The sequence below is a fragment of the Triticum aestivum genome, chromosome 5D (assembly GCF_018294505.1).
Source record: "Triticum aestivum cultivar Chinese Spring chromosome 5D, IWGSC CS RefSeq v2.1, whole genome shotgun sequence".
In the NCBI taxonomy this organism is placed as follows: Eukaryota; Viridiplantae; Streptophyta; class Magnoliopsida; order Poales; family Poaceae; genus Triticum; species Triticum aestivum.
The window spans coordinates 31368068-31384451 of record NC_057808.1 but is presented as its reverse complement, the minus strand read 5'-3'; the positions used below and the strand labels follow the sequence as shown (position 1 = coordinate 31384451).

General features: G+C 46.4%; 1 long non-coding RNA gene across 3 annotated transcripts; it reads left to right on the top strand.

The window, feature by feature from the left end:
* Positions 1-9612: 9612 nt before the first annotated feature.
* LOC123119237 (uncharacterized) lies at positions 9613-13181 on the top strand. Of its 3 annotated transcripts, none has more exons than XR_006458549.1 (6): positions 9613-10104; positions 10327-10336; positions 10845-10973; positions 11604-11720; positions 12190-12352; positions 12833-13181. It is a non-coding gene; the product is annotated as an uncharacterized lncRNA (long non-coding RNA). The 3 variants fall into 3 exon arrangements; XR_006458551.1 differs by having other exon boundaries at positions 10327-10377; XR_006458550.1 differs by having other exon boundaries at positions 10327-10973.
* The last annotated feature ends 3203 nt before the right edge of the window (positions 13182-16384 follow it).

Genomic DNA, 16384 nt, shown 5'->3' with positions numbered 1-16384 from the left:
GTAGAGGCGCGTTCACGAAAAAAGGGATCAAACGCTCAGCCTATGTATTTCTCGTGTAAATAGACAATTTAGTGCCATTGGTTATTTACTTTAAACATAATGCATTGACGTGTTAGTGTAGAGGCGCACAAAAAGAAATGGATATTGCAGTCCCACAAAAGAAATGGAAATTGTAGTCCGCTACTTAAAAGTGTTACCTCATATGATTACATAGCCTCCATTTCATAAATTGCGTACACGTTGAATTCATATATGAATATTACATATATTACTTCATAATAGAACCTTAAATCATCCAAGACTAATGAATTTGAATGCAAGAGTAACAATGGTGCATGTACATGATAGCTACATTGGTTGTTTGAAGAAACATCACTGTAACTTTGGCATGCACAACTGAAAAGGTTTATTTAGATAGAAAAAATGTGATATGTGAGTGTCCAATCTTTATAGCGTTGAACCGATATTGTACCTTTGGCCACGATACGAAGTAGATATTGATTTATGTTCAAGCGATGCACGTCCACGATCGCTAGATAGTGATACGTGAATGCATTGTGCAATCTCTCACACACGTATACATATCTCATTTCCCGTGGGCATCGGAATCACACACGCGCACTTCGTGTATTTCTCTCCCTCCGTCAAGGTTAGAATTCATTTTCTACCCCGTCCTACAAGTCTCTCACACAGAAACACACACGCTCTCTTTGTCGAACACGCCCACCCCTTTAATTCCGCCCACCCACAGCCACTAATGTCTCAAAGTATAGTTATGTCTTTCACACATATGCCTAAGGTTAACTCGAGTTCTGGAACCATATGAATACATACAATGGGATTCCAGCAGAGCACCTTTTGTCTTGAGATTTCACTCTCTCTCTCTCTCTCTCTCTCTCACACACACACACACACACGAGCGCGCGCGCGTACACATTGTTTCTCGCTTCATTTTTTCTGGCACTTGCATGCACACCGTTTGTTTATCTTCGTGATGCTTTAAGTATGCCTTGCACACATGCTATCTACCTATCCCTTAATATAGATATGTGTCACACAAACTCCTTCTCCCTACTAGCAAGATGCCCATGCGTTGCACGGAACATCAAGATGCATTTGTATGAGTAGTTTATCTTGTGGGAGAAAAGGATGAACGAGGGAATGCCTTATTTGCAAATGTGGAGAGGGGTGTGGGTATCTTTTTGCAAAATTGCCATAGTTTCCTTGCTATCCGTCGGATATAAATCGGATGGCTTATATTGCAGGATGGCAGGAACACCATCATCACCAACTCTGTTCTTTATAAGAGTAGAGATATGTAAGTGTCACTGCCCCCCCCCCACACCCACACATACACACACTTCCCGACACCGAAGGAGTAGGGTGACACCTCGATCTTGATACTAATCTATCGACTGGCTTCTCTCTCAAACACACACACACTACCCGACACCGAAGGAGTAGGGTGGCACCTCGATCTTGATAGTAATCTATCTACTCCTCTTTCAAACACACACACATACACACACACATTCGCTAGTTGTGCCTCTATGCGTACCGCGCACACTCTCGATACGTCTTTCTCTCCGTCCCCTCCCCCCACCCCAACAATAACAGCAGAAGGGTGACAACAATCTGATCTTAATCTGTCAATTTGTTTCTCTCTCAAACATTGTGTCTCTGTGCCTCACTCAGACACACTCGATACGTCTTTTTCTCTGTAGCCCCTCGATATGTAGACTTCTCGCGCGCGCACAGCTGTAGTGACGATGACGCTGAACCCAGTGTGCCTTGTTTTTACCGGCCTCATGTGATAGTTTTCACCCTGTTTTCTGTTAATTAACAAGGCAACCTTTTCTTTGTTACTACTAGTGAATCTGAAATCATTCGGGGCAGACATAAAATATATCACTTCAACCCAATTATCGCAGTAACTATTTTAAAAGAAACTAGCTAGATGCCCGTGCGTTGCACGGAACATCAAGATGCATTTGTATGAGTAGTTTATCTTGTGAGAGAAAAGGATGAACGAGGGAAGGCCTTATTTGCAAACGTGGAGAGGGGTGTGGGTATCTTTTTGCAAAATTGCCATAGTTTCCTTCCTATCCGTTAGATATAAATCCGACGGCCTATATTGCAGGATGGCACACACACCATCATCACCAACTCTGTTTTCTACTCCCTCCGTTCCTAAATATTTGTCTTTTTAGAGATTTCAACAAGTGACTACATACGGAGCAAAATGAGTGAATCTACACTCTAAAATATGTCTACATACACATCCATATGTGGTAGTCCATTTGAAATCTGAAAAAGACAAATATTTAGGAACAGATGGAGTATAAGAGAAGACATGGAGATATATCTCCAGCATGGTCTACAACAAAAATGTGCTGGACTGGTTAGCGCCAGATGCTCGCAACGCGATGACCTGAGTTCGAATTCTATCTTTAACTTTAGATTTTTATATTATATATTACTTATTTAATATATACTTCTTTCACTACTGTACTGACAGTGGAACCCATAGAGTACTTAGAATACAAGATTAAGGATGGACTGTACGAAGCTGTAGCCACCCTGCAAGTCACGTGTACACTGTACATGCAATTAACTTTTTATAGAGGGAGAATCATATACACGCAATTAACTCAAATGCATTGGATGTCACTCTATTATTTCCAGCATAAGAGCATCTCCAATGGCAGCCATACATTTTCACAACTCTAACCAACCAGATGAAATTCGTGCAAACAAAGACTGATTTCATATAAGCATGAAGGATTTCGTATAAAAAAGCTGGATCTTCATATAAACATGATGGATTTCATTACATTTACATGAACTAAGCGGTGCTAATCCGGCTCTCTTGGTATAATTAATACTCCCTCCGTCTGGAAATACTTGTCCTAGAAATGGATGTATCTAGACTTATTTTAGTTATAGATATATAAAATTTATCCATTCTTAGAACAAATATTTCCTGCCATCCGGAGAGGGAGTACCTAATCTAAATGGCCGCCCGTGGATCTCTTTGTCTTCCTCATGTCCGGCAGACACTTGCGGGGTCGACGAAGGTCCTCGGAAGAGACGAAACAGCAAAGAAACCACCTGAATGCGCAGTCGTCGCCTCGGCGGTGGCCTTCATGGGACCCAAGTGGCGGCGGCCTCCCGTGTTCTACTTCTTCTCAATGATGGCATCGGACACGGAGAAGCTGGCCACCGACTCATCGCTCTCCACGCCCCCGGCTTCTGTCTCTGCCTGCATGGCGCTGCCGCAGGCACGGGAGGCGCGCACACAGACACGGGAGGCGTGGCCACCGCAGACACTGGTGGCCCAGTACGACGCGGCAGCGACGACGCCCGTACCGGCGTGCTCGCCGCCGTGCCGGCATGGAGTAACTCGCCACTCCTCATCGAGCTGAACTGGAGCGGCGAGTTGCTGAACCACGCACCTGCTTGGGGCGGCAACTGGCTCCGTCGGGCCAAGCGAGGTTGGTGAAGCATCGAGCGGCCTCGCCCGTATCCGGAGGGCTCAGCGGGCCACCCAGCCGGGTAGTATGCCGGAGAACGGCTCCTCGGAAGCCATCGGAAGAGTGGAGAATATGGTGAAGGAGGAGATGGGGGAGCAGCGGAGGGGTGCGATTCTTGCCCACTATCTGTCTGACCTCGTTTAAATAGAGGGCGGACGGTAGGAGCTTGGCCGGCGTCTGGCCTCGTTTAAACTGAGGGCGGACGGGAGGAGCTCGGCCGGTGTTGTGTTTAATTCCGGCCCGCTCATGAACAGACGTGTGGCTGGAGTAGGTATCTCGGTTTGCATGCAGGTTTAACGGAGGGGTTTGATGGAGGCGAGGAGGTGTGTTCAGCCAGGCGTGCAGCGGGTGGCGTAGTACTATTCTATTTGACAGCGGGCGGCGCAGTTCCCGATACGGTTTTAATGCAGACGAGGGAGGGGGTAGCGGTTCCCGAAATGTTGAACGGCCAATGCATCCTCCTTCAGTTAGCATCATGAATGCATGAGGGAAGTAATGGGAGGAGGACCGGGAAAAGAGGCTGCACGATGTGAATGCAACGCAGTTTGCACTCATATAAAGGCGCCCCTCCATTCCAATGCATCTACCACATCGTACGCACCTAAGCATTTGCCTAAGCACCTACACTAAGCGCAAAAGTGCTCACTCCAGACCCATGGCGGCGATGCGCGCGAGCGGCCAGCGGCTGTGCCAGATGGTCCACGACGCCGGCCTGCGACATGGCGCCAAGGATCGTCTCCATACGATGTTGGCGACCGGCTGGTGGATGGCTGCTGTCGACGCCAACTACGACTCTCAGTTGGACCAGATGATCGTTGCCACCACCAACAAGTTCACTGTCCTCAAGAAGCTCGCGGACGACATCGTCGTACTCCTCCAGCCCGCGCGCCCGGGCTCCTCATTGCCTGCCACCCTAATCGGCCTCCAGGTCCGGAACCTCTTTCAAGCATTGGTGGCCCTGCGACTGCCCGCCGACGCCACAAAGAATGTCCACCTGGAGGTCGCGCTCGCCGCGAGGCACCTCGCCCTGCAAGAATTCGTCGACCTACACATCCACATGTACGAGCAAATCGTGTACATAGGTATCTACAAGGCCAGTGAGGATGTTACGACATTGGCCTTCCTCAACCGGCTGGAAGCCTTGGATGCCTTTGCTGAGAAGCACCTTGACCTCGCCACAAAAGCCGCCGCTCCTTAGCCGCCGGTCGGTGGCCCGGCGCACTAAGTTGAGGAGGAGGAGGTCGTACGTTGATGGATGCATCTTTCTTCTTGCCTCCTGTAACCACCACTACGATCGCATCATCGTGGCCTTAATTCTTATTGTGCTATTGCATTCTCGTTCCAGTCAATACCGACATGTGCGATCCCTTTGCTTAATTATATGCATCACTGTAACTAGTACTCCATCCGTCAATTTATAAGTTGTGCTTACCTTTTCCATCAACTTCGTGCAACGCACGGGCATCTTGCTAGAAACACTAGAACATGTCGGACCGCATGTGACCAAACCGACGATGCGCCAACCTAGCTACTACGTACCCTGCTTATCTGGCGGAAATAGCCCCGCCCTAGCGTTTCCAATCGTTATTTCTATCTATCGATCGTGCCAAGGAGCAGAACCAAATGTTACAATTTATACATGTTTCTCTACTCCTACTCCTATAAAAGACTCAGTTGGTGATGGTGGTGTGTCTGCCATCCGTCGTTTCTGACCATTAGATCTGCATCTAACGGCTGTGAGGTAAGTTGTGGCATTTTTGCAACAATAGCCCACTTCTCTGCTCCAATTTGCAGAAAACCCCTTATTATCTTGAAAGCAACCACATCCCTCCCTCACCTCATCAAAACAGCCTGAGAAATATATTTTGAGTGAAAAGTAATATATTAGGAGTATATCAAAACAAGAGTGACTTCTTTCAAGTTTGTGAACAAGTACTACTATTCTACTACTTTGGATCCGTCGCAACGCACGGGCACATTGCTAGTAAAAGGAAAAGGCCTGCCGCGTTCGCGTTGCACCCCCACACGCCCGGGAATCGGGAGTACTCCACGGCCCGTCTAGCACGCCACATAGATTAGGGAAGGCGTGTTGCCTAGCATTTTCACTTTCATGTGGGACCGCCATTGAGCAAACCGACTATTGGCAAACCGCACCCCTCCCGCCGCCGGGTTGGAAAACAAAAACAAAGGGAAGATCTAGTTGTAGCACGGAAGCCAAGAAATTTGGTGTCAGATGGGGCTCGTTGATAGAGTAGGAGCATTCCGTACTACTACTCCTACTAGTACCAAGTTTGTACTATACAACTAGTACTACCACTATACAACTAGGTACGTGCACGACACAACATCATAGAAACAAAAAAATGCGAAGATCTTGTTTTGGGTGATTTATCTTTTTTCAGTCAACGTAGTATGAATAATATGATGCGGGGGGCACCCATGAAGCTTATGTGGCTTGGTTGCATGGCTACGAAAGGTTAGAGAAAAATAAATAGATAATGTGTTTAGAGTGCACTCCACTAAATAGATATACTTTGGATCCATTGCAATGCACGAGCCGGCACATCTATATCTATACCCCTATATAGTGTGTGAATAACTTTGAAAGTTGGTCGTTGGATGAAGCCAATCCGGCGATACAAAGATGGCAAATCCGAGCACTACTTGCCGATGGATATCATCTACATTCCACCAGATTCTGCCACATGTAGAATCTAGAAGACTCCATGGTTGAACTTAAGCATAATGCACAAACCACCAGAATCTCATGTGTGCAATGCACGTGTACCTTACTAGTTGGTAGTAGTAAGAAATAAATTCCGGGTTTGGCACGGGCTCGTACCGCGGGAGCACCACAAGGCCTGCCGCAGGAGTTACATTTCCCTCTCGGGGCCCACGGGACCGAGCTTCAGTGGCTTAGTGCACCGGCCTATGAGTCAATGACATGTGGACCTTAAATGCGGCAGGCCCACATGTCATTCTCATGGTGGTGGTGTGGTTCGCGACTCACTCGTTCGAGATGGACCTGCCGGTGGTGGTGTGGCCGTGGCGAGGGTGCCACAACTGGGCGTCGGGGCGTTACGAGGCGTAGATGGCCACACCGGCGGGTACTACCTGTAGTACAGAAGTACTCCTGCTGAGGATTGATGCCCGGGACGAAATGTGTCATAGCCGCTGGCCGCTGGATGAAAATTCAATGGTGCGGGAGTACGAATCGGAGCCAGGAGCGGAGAAGGCAAACCGCGTCCAATCGGGTGTGGCTACGGTAGAAAGTTGATGGTCGCCGCAGTTCAGCTGGCCCACATGTCATGCACACAAAGGCAGAGGAGCGGTGGGGCCGAGAGGGATGAGGCACACATCGGGGGACGTCGTGCCGTGGGTTGGAGTGGCATCGTGGGAATCGCGTGTGGGTGTGGCAGTGGTAGAAACAAGAAACGTGATGGTCGCCGTGGTTCAACTTCCATGGACAAGCTGTCATGTCTGCTGACACATGCATTGCATACCGCTCACTTCAAGGAGCAGTAGTAGAGAAAACTTGTTCCAAAGATACCATTTTTCAAATAAAATTCTCGAAATATCATTAGTTTTTACACATGGGATTACTCCTGCAAGGGTCAATCAAAACAGGTGTTTTGTAAAAAAATGCATCTTGATGTTCCCTGCAATGCACGGGCATCTTGCTAGTTATAGAGGAAGCCAACATGGGCATCTTGCCGCAGGGTGTGCCACCGACCCAAACTCAATTTTTTTCAGACGCTTAGGTGCACCAGATGCCGTGTCACGCTACAAAGTGTAAAAAAATAGCTCCAATTTTTTTAAAACCTGTTATCTTCAAACCAGCCACACCCGTCCCTCACCTCATCAAAACAGCCCGAGGAATATATTTTGAGTGAAGCATGATTTATTTTTACTGATATATGTATATCAAAACTAGAGTGTTTATATTTCAAGCCCGTGAACAAGTATTATTCTACTACTTTGGATCCATTGCAACGCACGGGCCAACACATTGGTAGTAGTAGTCTCTATCTCTATCTCTACTCTACACTTAGGAAAAACAGAGTTGTTGATGATGGTGTGCCTGCCATCCTGCAGTATAGACCATCCGATTTATATCTGACGAATAGGAAGGTAACTATGGAAATTTTGCAAAAAGATACCCACACCCCTCTCCACATTTGCAAATAAGGCATTCCCTCGTTCATCCTTTTCTCCCACAAGATAAACTACTCATACAAATGCATCTTGATGTTCCGTGCAACGCATGGGCATCTTGCTAGTACTCTTATACTAGCAGGATACTCTTATAAAAAACAGAGTTGGTGATGATGGTGTGCTTGCCATCCTGCAATATAGGCCGTCTGATCTATATCCGACGGATAGGAAAGAAACTATGACAATTTACCTGCACTCCTCTCCACATTTGCGGATAAGGCCTTCCCTCGTTCATCCTTTTCTCCCACAAGATCTTGATGTTTCGTGCAACGCACGGGCATCTTGCTAGTCTTATAAATAAACAGAGTTGGTGATGATGGTGTGCCTGCCATCCTGCAATATAGGCCGTCCGATTTATATCTGACGGATAGGAAGAAAAGTATGGCAAATTTTGCAAAAATATACCTACACCCCTCTCCACATTTGCAAATAAGGCCTTCCCTCGTTCATCCTTTTCTCTCACAAGATAAACTACTCATACAAATGCATCTTGATGTTCCGTGCAACGCACGAGGATGTTTCCTTGGGGGTCTCTCCAGTGCGGCGTGGCCGTAGTTGCAAGTTGACGCCCCTTGAGATGCCGACGTTGAGGGGCACTCGGATTTTGTCCGACGAGCAGGTAAGATGAGTTTGATCACGTAGTAAATGCATTCTAAAGACTACTTCCGTGTCCATTTCCTAATTCTCCCCTGCCCATTGTTTCACAGGTTAGGCTCGGTGCGAGTGGAGATTGGCTTGCATATGTACGGGAGGGTACCAACATCAATTTGCACAACATTTACAATGGTGACACCGTTCCCGTAGAACCTTTGTCCAACATTGGGATCAGCCATGCAATGGGCCACCGCCTGAATTGGTACGATGGAACCACGATGAGATTGAAGAAGATAACACGAACCTTGCACATGGCGGTCAAAGGTGGACCATGCTGTCTGCGGCCGATTTATTGCTGTACGAGTACGAAGACACTGTGCTCCTTTCTAACCACATCTTCGCGGTGACAAACCAGGGACTTGTTTCGTATGGGACACATCCTACGGTATACTCCCTCTCTCCCAGTTTATTTGTTTTGAATTTTTTCGTTTTATAAGTTTCAAATTCAAATTTACAGCTCCCCATCACATGTTGAGATTACAATGTCCATTAAATTGTTGCGTGCATGTATAGTAAAGAAACAAATATCGAGTTTGGCACGAGTTCATGCAGCGGTAGCACCACAAGGCCTGGCGCAGGAGTTACATTTCCCTCTCGGGGCCATCGGGACTGAGGTTCAGCGCCTTACTACACCTGCCTTTGAGTCAATAACATGTGAACCCGATAGGTGGTTGGTCCACATGTAATGCTCCCGAAGGCAGAGGGGCAGTGGGGCCGAGAGGGGTGAGCCACAGGTCGGGGGACGTGTGGTGTCATGGGTTCGAGCGGCGTCGTGGGAATCGCGTGTGGCTGTGGTAGAAATACTACACCACGGTAGAGCTTACGTGACACATTTTTGTGGGCAAAGGTCCAATAATCTCCACAAAATAACTGACACCATAGCTTTTATGCTTTGTCTTTGGATCATGTGTCGGCAAAGGTACATCTGTGGACACACTAAGAGTCAGCAATCACGAAGCAACGGTGTATCTGTCAGTAATTGTTTAATAACATGTTATGTGTCGGCGTATGTATGGACCTTGACTTTTTTTAGTCGGCGTAGGTATGTACTTAGCGACCTAAAATGTGACGGCGTATGTAGGGTGTATGGACACAGACTAAGTGTCGGCGTAGATGGACACGTGTCAATGGACTGAAGGTTGGAAACTTGTGGCGCGCAATTTCCGCGCGAGGGGGAATTTTTGGGGTGTTCGTGCAAAATATCCTTCACCCCCGTGCAGAATATCCCCAAGGACCCCAACTCGAAGCCGATTCCACAACCCTAACCATTGGCTGCCGTCGCCGCCCTCGTGCTCGATCCACAGTCCTGCCGCCGGCCTCACACTCCACCCCGTCGTCAAGCCGTCGTGTCGGAGCTCGCATTCCCTCGCCCCCGAGCTCCACCCCGACATCCACCCGTCCTTGCACTCCACCCCTTCCCCCCGAGCTCCATCTCGAGACCGAGCCGCCGTCCTCGAGATCCACATACAACCGCCGTCCTCGGGCGCCCCCTCGACATCCAGCCGTCGTCCTCGCCAATCCCGCCCTGCTGCTGCCGGGGCCCCATTTCCGGGCTCCCGCCGTTGCCGCACCTGCTGTTGTCGGGCCTCCATCTCTGGGCTCCCGCTGCTACCGGTCCTGCTGCAATCGGACCTGCCGCTGCTGGGGATCCATCCCCTTCGAGCTGGGCCCCTCTCGAAGCCAGCCGTCGCCATGCCCTGAGGTAAGCATCAAATCGTTCTGAGATTTCCTTCTCTGTAAGTGTCAAATTGAGGTGGCTTCTCATGGTAGTGAGGATGTGTAAGAGACGCACACCTTATTTTCGAATGGTCTTGAAGTCAATTAGGCATACACTTGGGAGTTTTTATATCGTGTACCCTAAATTAATGTGACATTTTAATAAATTGTTTAGAGTATGTGATGGTTCTTTTTTTCTGATGTGCAGTGCCATACAGGTGGATAGTTCTTCAACAAATGATATCTGAACTTCAAACTGGTATCATAAAAAATTTTTGCTTCGGTGTTCTGAAGTTTCTCGATGAAGTGTAATATATTTGACCATTAGCGGCACCCTTCACCATTAGGCATAGATGTACCAATGATGTTATTTCTTGAAGCCAATTTGAAATTTTGTATCTCTTGTGAGTAACAAGTAAACTGCTCAGGTTGTTCTTATTTGTATATCTTGGAATTGTTCCCTCTTTGATGTATTGGAAGCGTTGTTAGTCCAAAATTAATCAGTGTAATTCAGTTTGGTTCAGTTCAGGACATAGTAAGTATGCTTTAGAACAATTAATCAAAATTATCTGTTACAAAGAACATGTCAGGCTTGTGTTTTCAATCTCCCTGTACTTCTATGGTTCCAAGTCTTCTCCTATAGCTTTATTGTCTTAACTGCTTGTAGAACTGTACTGCAAGTTAGTTTGTTATTGAAGAAAAAATCATTTATTATGTTGTTGTCAGTTTGGACTTAATTTTGCGATTGCTGAAGGCAAGGAAAAGAGATAGTGCAGAAGGAGCTTCAGCAGGCATGATGGTTCGACAACCACAATGTCGCAAGGCCATCCCCATTGCCCGGCAACACTATTTCAGGTATGCCTCTCGCTCCCTACCCAGCCACTCTGTAGTGGATGTTATTATTTTGGTTACTCCATGGACTGATTGGTTGCTATTGTGGTTACTCCATGGACTAATATGACCTTCACCGAAACCATTACTTTTACAAAATTGCCTACCTTTGTTCTAGCATATTAAATTTTATCAGCATGCTCCAATGCTTACAAATTGTTCTGTCGGAACATTTTTTTTTTCTGCTATCATGATACGTGTGAAGTTTGCAATGACTGGAGATCTCACCAATGGTCATGGCTCCAAAACTTCCAATTGTTCTATTGATATGCTTAACTTATTTTTTAGATAATGGAAGATGGTTCCTCAGCCTCGCATCGTTCCATAATTTCTATTGCCCAGACTTTTTATTTCTCTGTGGCTTGATCTGGGATCCTACTTTGTTATACAAGCGCCTGCTAGTCAGTGTTTTGCCATTATTTCTCTTGGTATCACTCTGCATATAAGAATATTTTTACATACTGCATGTATGCTCTATCTACATTGTAATTTGACATGTCATCCTTGACTGTTACCTCTATCTTTCTCAAGCTTATATTGTAGAAATTATGTTTTTGTTAATTATAACTGTATACTATTCTTTCACCGTTTCAGATAAAATCAGAATATTATTTTTGGATAAGCTGGAAGGGAGGTCATTATCTACAACTGCTTACCATCTGCTATTTTATCAAACTAATAAACAATGGTTCAAATGACTAGTGTTGCTAGGTAAGGAAGATCCTTATCTGGAAATGCTTAAGACCTGCTATTTCATCAGTGTAAAAACTATGGTAGCCCACTAAGGTTGTATACCAAGATTAGGTTATTTAGTGTAGACTTTGTAGTTTGTGGTTAATGGCAATTCCGTATTACTCTTTGTCCCAAAATAAGTGTTCAACTTTGTAACAAAGTTATACTAAAGTTGAGACACTTATTTGGGACGGAAGAAGTATTTAGGGAGTTGTGAATGCGTAGTATATTTATTATACATTTTTGTTGATTTTATTTGAATAATTGCCTCTTGACTAGGATAAATGAGAAAAATATCTTCATTTGGTTATACGTGCATTGCACGTGCACGCTCACTGGTTAGAGTAAAAAATAGATGCAAATAGTGTAGTTACATATAGTTGTCATAATTAATTACAATGCCTGATGAGAAACAAGTTACTAATTCATTTAGTCTTGTCGACAATAGCCGGGAACCACGACCACCAGCATGCAATATGAGCAATGGGTAGAGAACGGATGGCTACCTCGCTGGGAACCATGGTCGCGCACGTGCAGCAGAAAACGAATGGTGGATGGAAAGGCTACGTCACCGGGAACCAGGACCGCGACTTGTAGTAGGCAACTACTAGGTACATTTTCTGTTTCAGTAGTAATTAGCTCACACGCTATTGCATAAGAACAGTTTCTAAAATGTCACTTTACAAGGTTGTCACAGCCTATGTGTTAACACTAAATTGCTTGTGTATATGTGTCATGGTTTCCTTTTCTATCCATAGTTATGTGGCTCTTAATCATGAAAATCTGGAGAGGTTGCGAAAGAGGTTGTCTTTTCTTCAGTGAATACTTATGTAATAGGCTATAAAATAAGCTACTAGGTTGTAGGAATTCTGCTTCGGATGGTCAATGCCTTCATTGTTGATAAAAGTGCAAGCACAGGAACATAGTTCTATATAGTACCATGTGATCCAATTATAACTTTTGTAGACAATATATTGTTAACTATGATATCATGAGGATTTGTTGATCAAATATGTGTTAATCCACATATGAGCTTTGAACAACTTGAGTTCATTCCACTTTCTTGACAAATTTTTGTGAAAAAATTTCAGGCACTTAGCCAACTGGTGCACATGGACGTGATGACTTTGCAGTGTTTATGGATCAACCAACCTGTAATCATGGATCTTATGTGTCTTCTAGACAATTTGATGTTTCGAGTATTTTGGAGCTTGCACTCTGTGCATGTGGATGCATACTTGTGTGTTCTGGACCATCTAGCTGAAGTCTCTCGTACCAGCAAATAGTGCTCATCCTTTTGTGACTTGTGTGTTCTGGGTGATTGTTAAGATGGTCAAACTATGCTTTGTCAAGATTTGATGTGTTTGTCAACTTGCGTTCAATGTATATGCATGTTTGTGAACATATTTTCATTGTTATACAGTATGTGTTAATCTTGAACCTGCTTCTGGATGTGAGGTTAATAATTGAATCTGTTTAGAGCTTGTATATATGGATAATTATATATATATGTATATTGTTTTGGCTGCACATCACTTTACCAGCAATTTATATGTTGGCAAAGGAAATATCTGCCAGTATAGGTAGGGTATTTGTTGATATACTATCTGTTGGCATAGGTATGGTGTACCTGGCTAATAAAGTGTCAGCATAGGTAGGGTGTATGTGGACAGGCTATCTGTCGGCGTAGGTAGGGTGTATCTTGTCTAAAAAAGTGTCGGCGTAGTTAGGGTGTATGTGGACATACCATCTGCCGGCGTAGGTAGGGTGTATGCCGACTGAAAAAGTGTCGGGAAGACGGGAAGTAAACAATTGTCGGCAATACCTTTGCCCACAGCAAGTCCTCCGACTCTTTCATCTTTTGTCAGCATTGGTGTTAGCTACAACATATCTGTCGGCAAAGGTACCCTATGCCGACACATAGGTGTGTCACGGAAGCTCTACCGTGGTGTAGTGAAACTTGATGCTCGCCGCATTTCAGGTGGCCCACATGTCATGCACACAAAGGCAGAGGGGCGGTGCGGCTGAGAGGGGTGAGGCGCATGTCGGGGGACGTGGTGCCGTAGGTTGGAGCGGCATCGTGGGAATCGCGAGTGGCAGTGGATGAAACGTGATGGTCGCCGTAGTTGAACTTCCATGGACAAGCTGTCATGTCTACGGACACATGCATTGCATACCGATCACTGGAAGGAGTAGTAGAGAAAGCTAGGAGGATAAATAGTTCCTTATAGTCAAGCGGACCCATGCTACTACTTGTTCCAAAGACATGTTCTTCTCATTTTCTGTGGGAGACGGCTTCGCAACAAGCTCTCTGGACCTTGCAGCTATCTCAAAACTCACACGAGCATCAAGGGCAGCATATTTTATCCGCTCGTACGTCAAGGGACAATTCTCCCATCCAGACGACCTTAATGCCAGCGTCTCGTCACCCTTCTGAAGATTTGGTCCGAGCACAAAATTTGCTACGTCGAATAGGGATGGTGTCGGTTTATCACAATCTTCTACAGGAATTTTTATTTTGGTTTGTACGTCAGCGATGCTTTTCAAATCAAGGTTGTATGGCTCCAACTTCTGTTTGTCCCCTGCGATGGCTTCCCATAGAAGTATATGCCCTCCCGAGACAAGAAATCATGAAGCTCACCTGGTATGGAGGGCGCGTGTATGATGTGGTACAGAAAAACATCATCTTCGAGGCACAGCTGAAGGACGGCGGCGCGTTGGATCTTCCCAGTGGCACGCTCCGTGTACTCTGTGTCGAGACCGATGACCTTCATCTCCACCTTTTGGAGGGAGTTGGATACATTGTTGATCCACTTCCGAACAACCCTTGGGTGGTCGGTGACTGTGGCAACTATGCTCAACGAGCCTTCGACGAGGACATGTTGGACGCTAAAAACCCGCATCTCGATCTCTTTCGCCATTTGGAACCGCTAGACCGGAGGGCTATGGTTTGGAGAATTAGGATTAGATGGCTAGTCAAGGAGTAGTGAAGAAGCCGAGGAAAATCGGTTCCCGATGGAGAAGTAAATGGGAGAAGTGGCCTGCAGGCAGTTGATTAGACGGCTAGGTAGACTAAACGAAAAGGCTACGCGGGTAGATTGAGGGGTGGTACCTGTCCCTGTACGTGCCCATCCTTCTAGCGCTACATGTGCCACTGTCTAGTTGAGTTCACTCTTTCGAATCACTGTGGCGAGACATTTTATGATTCCTTTTTATTTCCGCACCCCTCCTGACAGGTGGGACCTATGCAAACGGATAAAAAAAAGTGTCGTAGCTGGTTCGGATGGATATTGGCGCATGCGTGGGAGACACAACATTCTCTAGTTAAGGAATATGCGATTATCCTCAAAAAAGAAAAGGCCTTCTTCGCGCTTCCGCATGCACGAGAATTTGGTTCTGCTCGCAATATGGATGATACCTGGAGGATGAAGTGAACCCAGAGGCATGCTAGCATGGGAGTACTACTCATGTTCCTACTACTCCTACTAGTAGTAGTAGTACAACTGTGGTACACTTGATGGTCAAAATATTATTCATCCGGTCCTCACAGTGAAGTGACAAGACCCTGCGCCCGAGTTGACACCACTCCAGGCGGCGTGTTCGGGTTTCCAAAGTCAGCCTCACCTTATGCACTATGCAGTCACTGTCACCACCGCTGTATAGCATGCCTCGCCTCGTCTCCCTCTCCCCTAGCACCACTCCATCTCCATCTCCGTCTCGCCGAAGATCCTAAGGTCACTCTTCATCACCTCACTGTGCCCCCGCGTACCCTCGCCTCGCTCGCCTCCCCCAGTACCACTATTCCCTCGCTAGTCGCTCCAGCACCAAGAGCCTTCTCCCCCGTAAATCAAGCCCTCCAAAACCCCACCTTCCAAACTCCACCATGGCCGAATGCGAACCGCGCAGCATCCATATGAGCCGCGATTGGAGCAATCTCCCCAGTGACATCCTCGACCTTTGTTGTTCGTGTATGGATATGTTGAGCGCCCTGCGGCTGGCTGCATGCTTGAGGGACATGCACACAGCCAACGTCGAAGCGAGGCCTAAGCTTCTCAAGACACCCTGCTTGCTGCTATCCGGTCTTGCGAGATTTTCTCACCATGATACGGAGGCGTACATGATGCCCCTCGACTTCAATCCGATCTCCATTAGCCAAAACTTCTTTGCAGGTATGTAGTGTGTCATCGTACATCATTTCCCTCGACTTCGATCCGATCACCATTGCCCGAAACTTCTTGGTAGGTATGTACTGGGCGGCATGAACTCCCACTGGATGGCTGCCATCAGAGAAGACGGGAAAAAGTTGGTGCTCGTGAACTTCCAGACCTCCCATGAGATTATCCTTCCTCCGTTGGATTATATAGAGTTTTACCATCGCGGTCCAAGTCATCTAGATTACGGCGTCAGTTGGATGGACCTTGTTTTGCAGAAGATTGTAATCTGCCAAGTGCCCACACGACATGCGGATTACGCAGACTTCAAGCTAATTGCCTTGTTCGACCGCGGACTCGCCTATCTTTACGCCGGTGCCTTCTTTAGCTGGAGACAACTCAGCTCGCAGTGGATCATCGTCAAAGTTAATACACACTTCTGTGATGCTATTGAACACAATGGCATCATCTACGCGATCGATAAAGCAGATG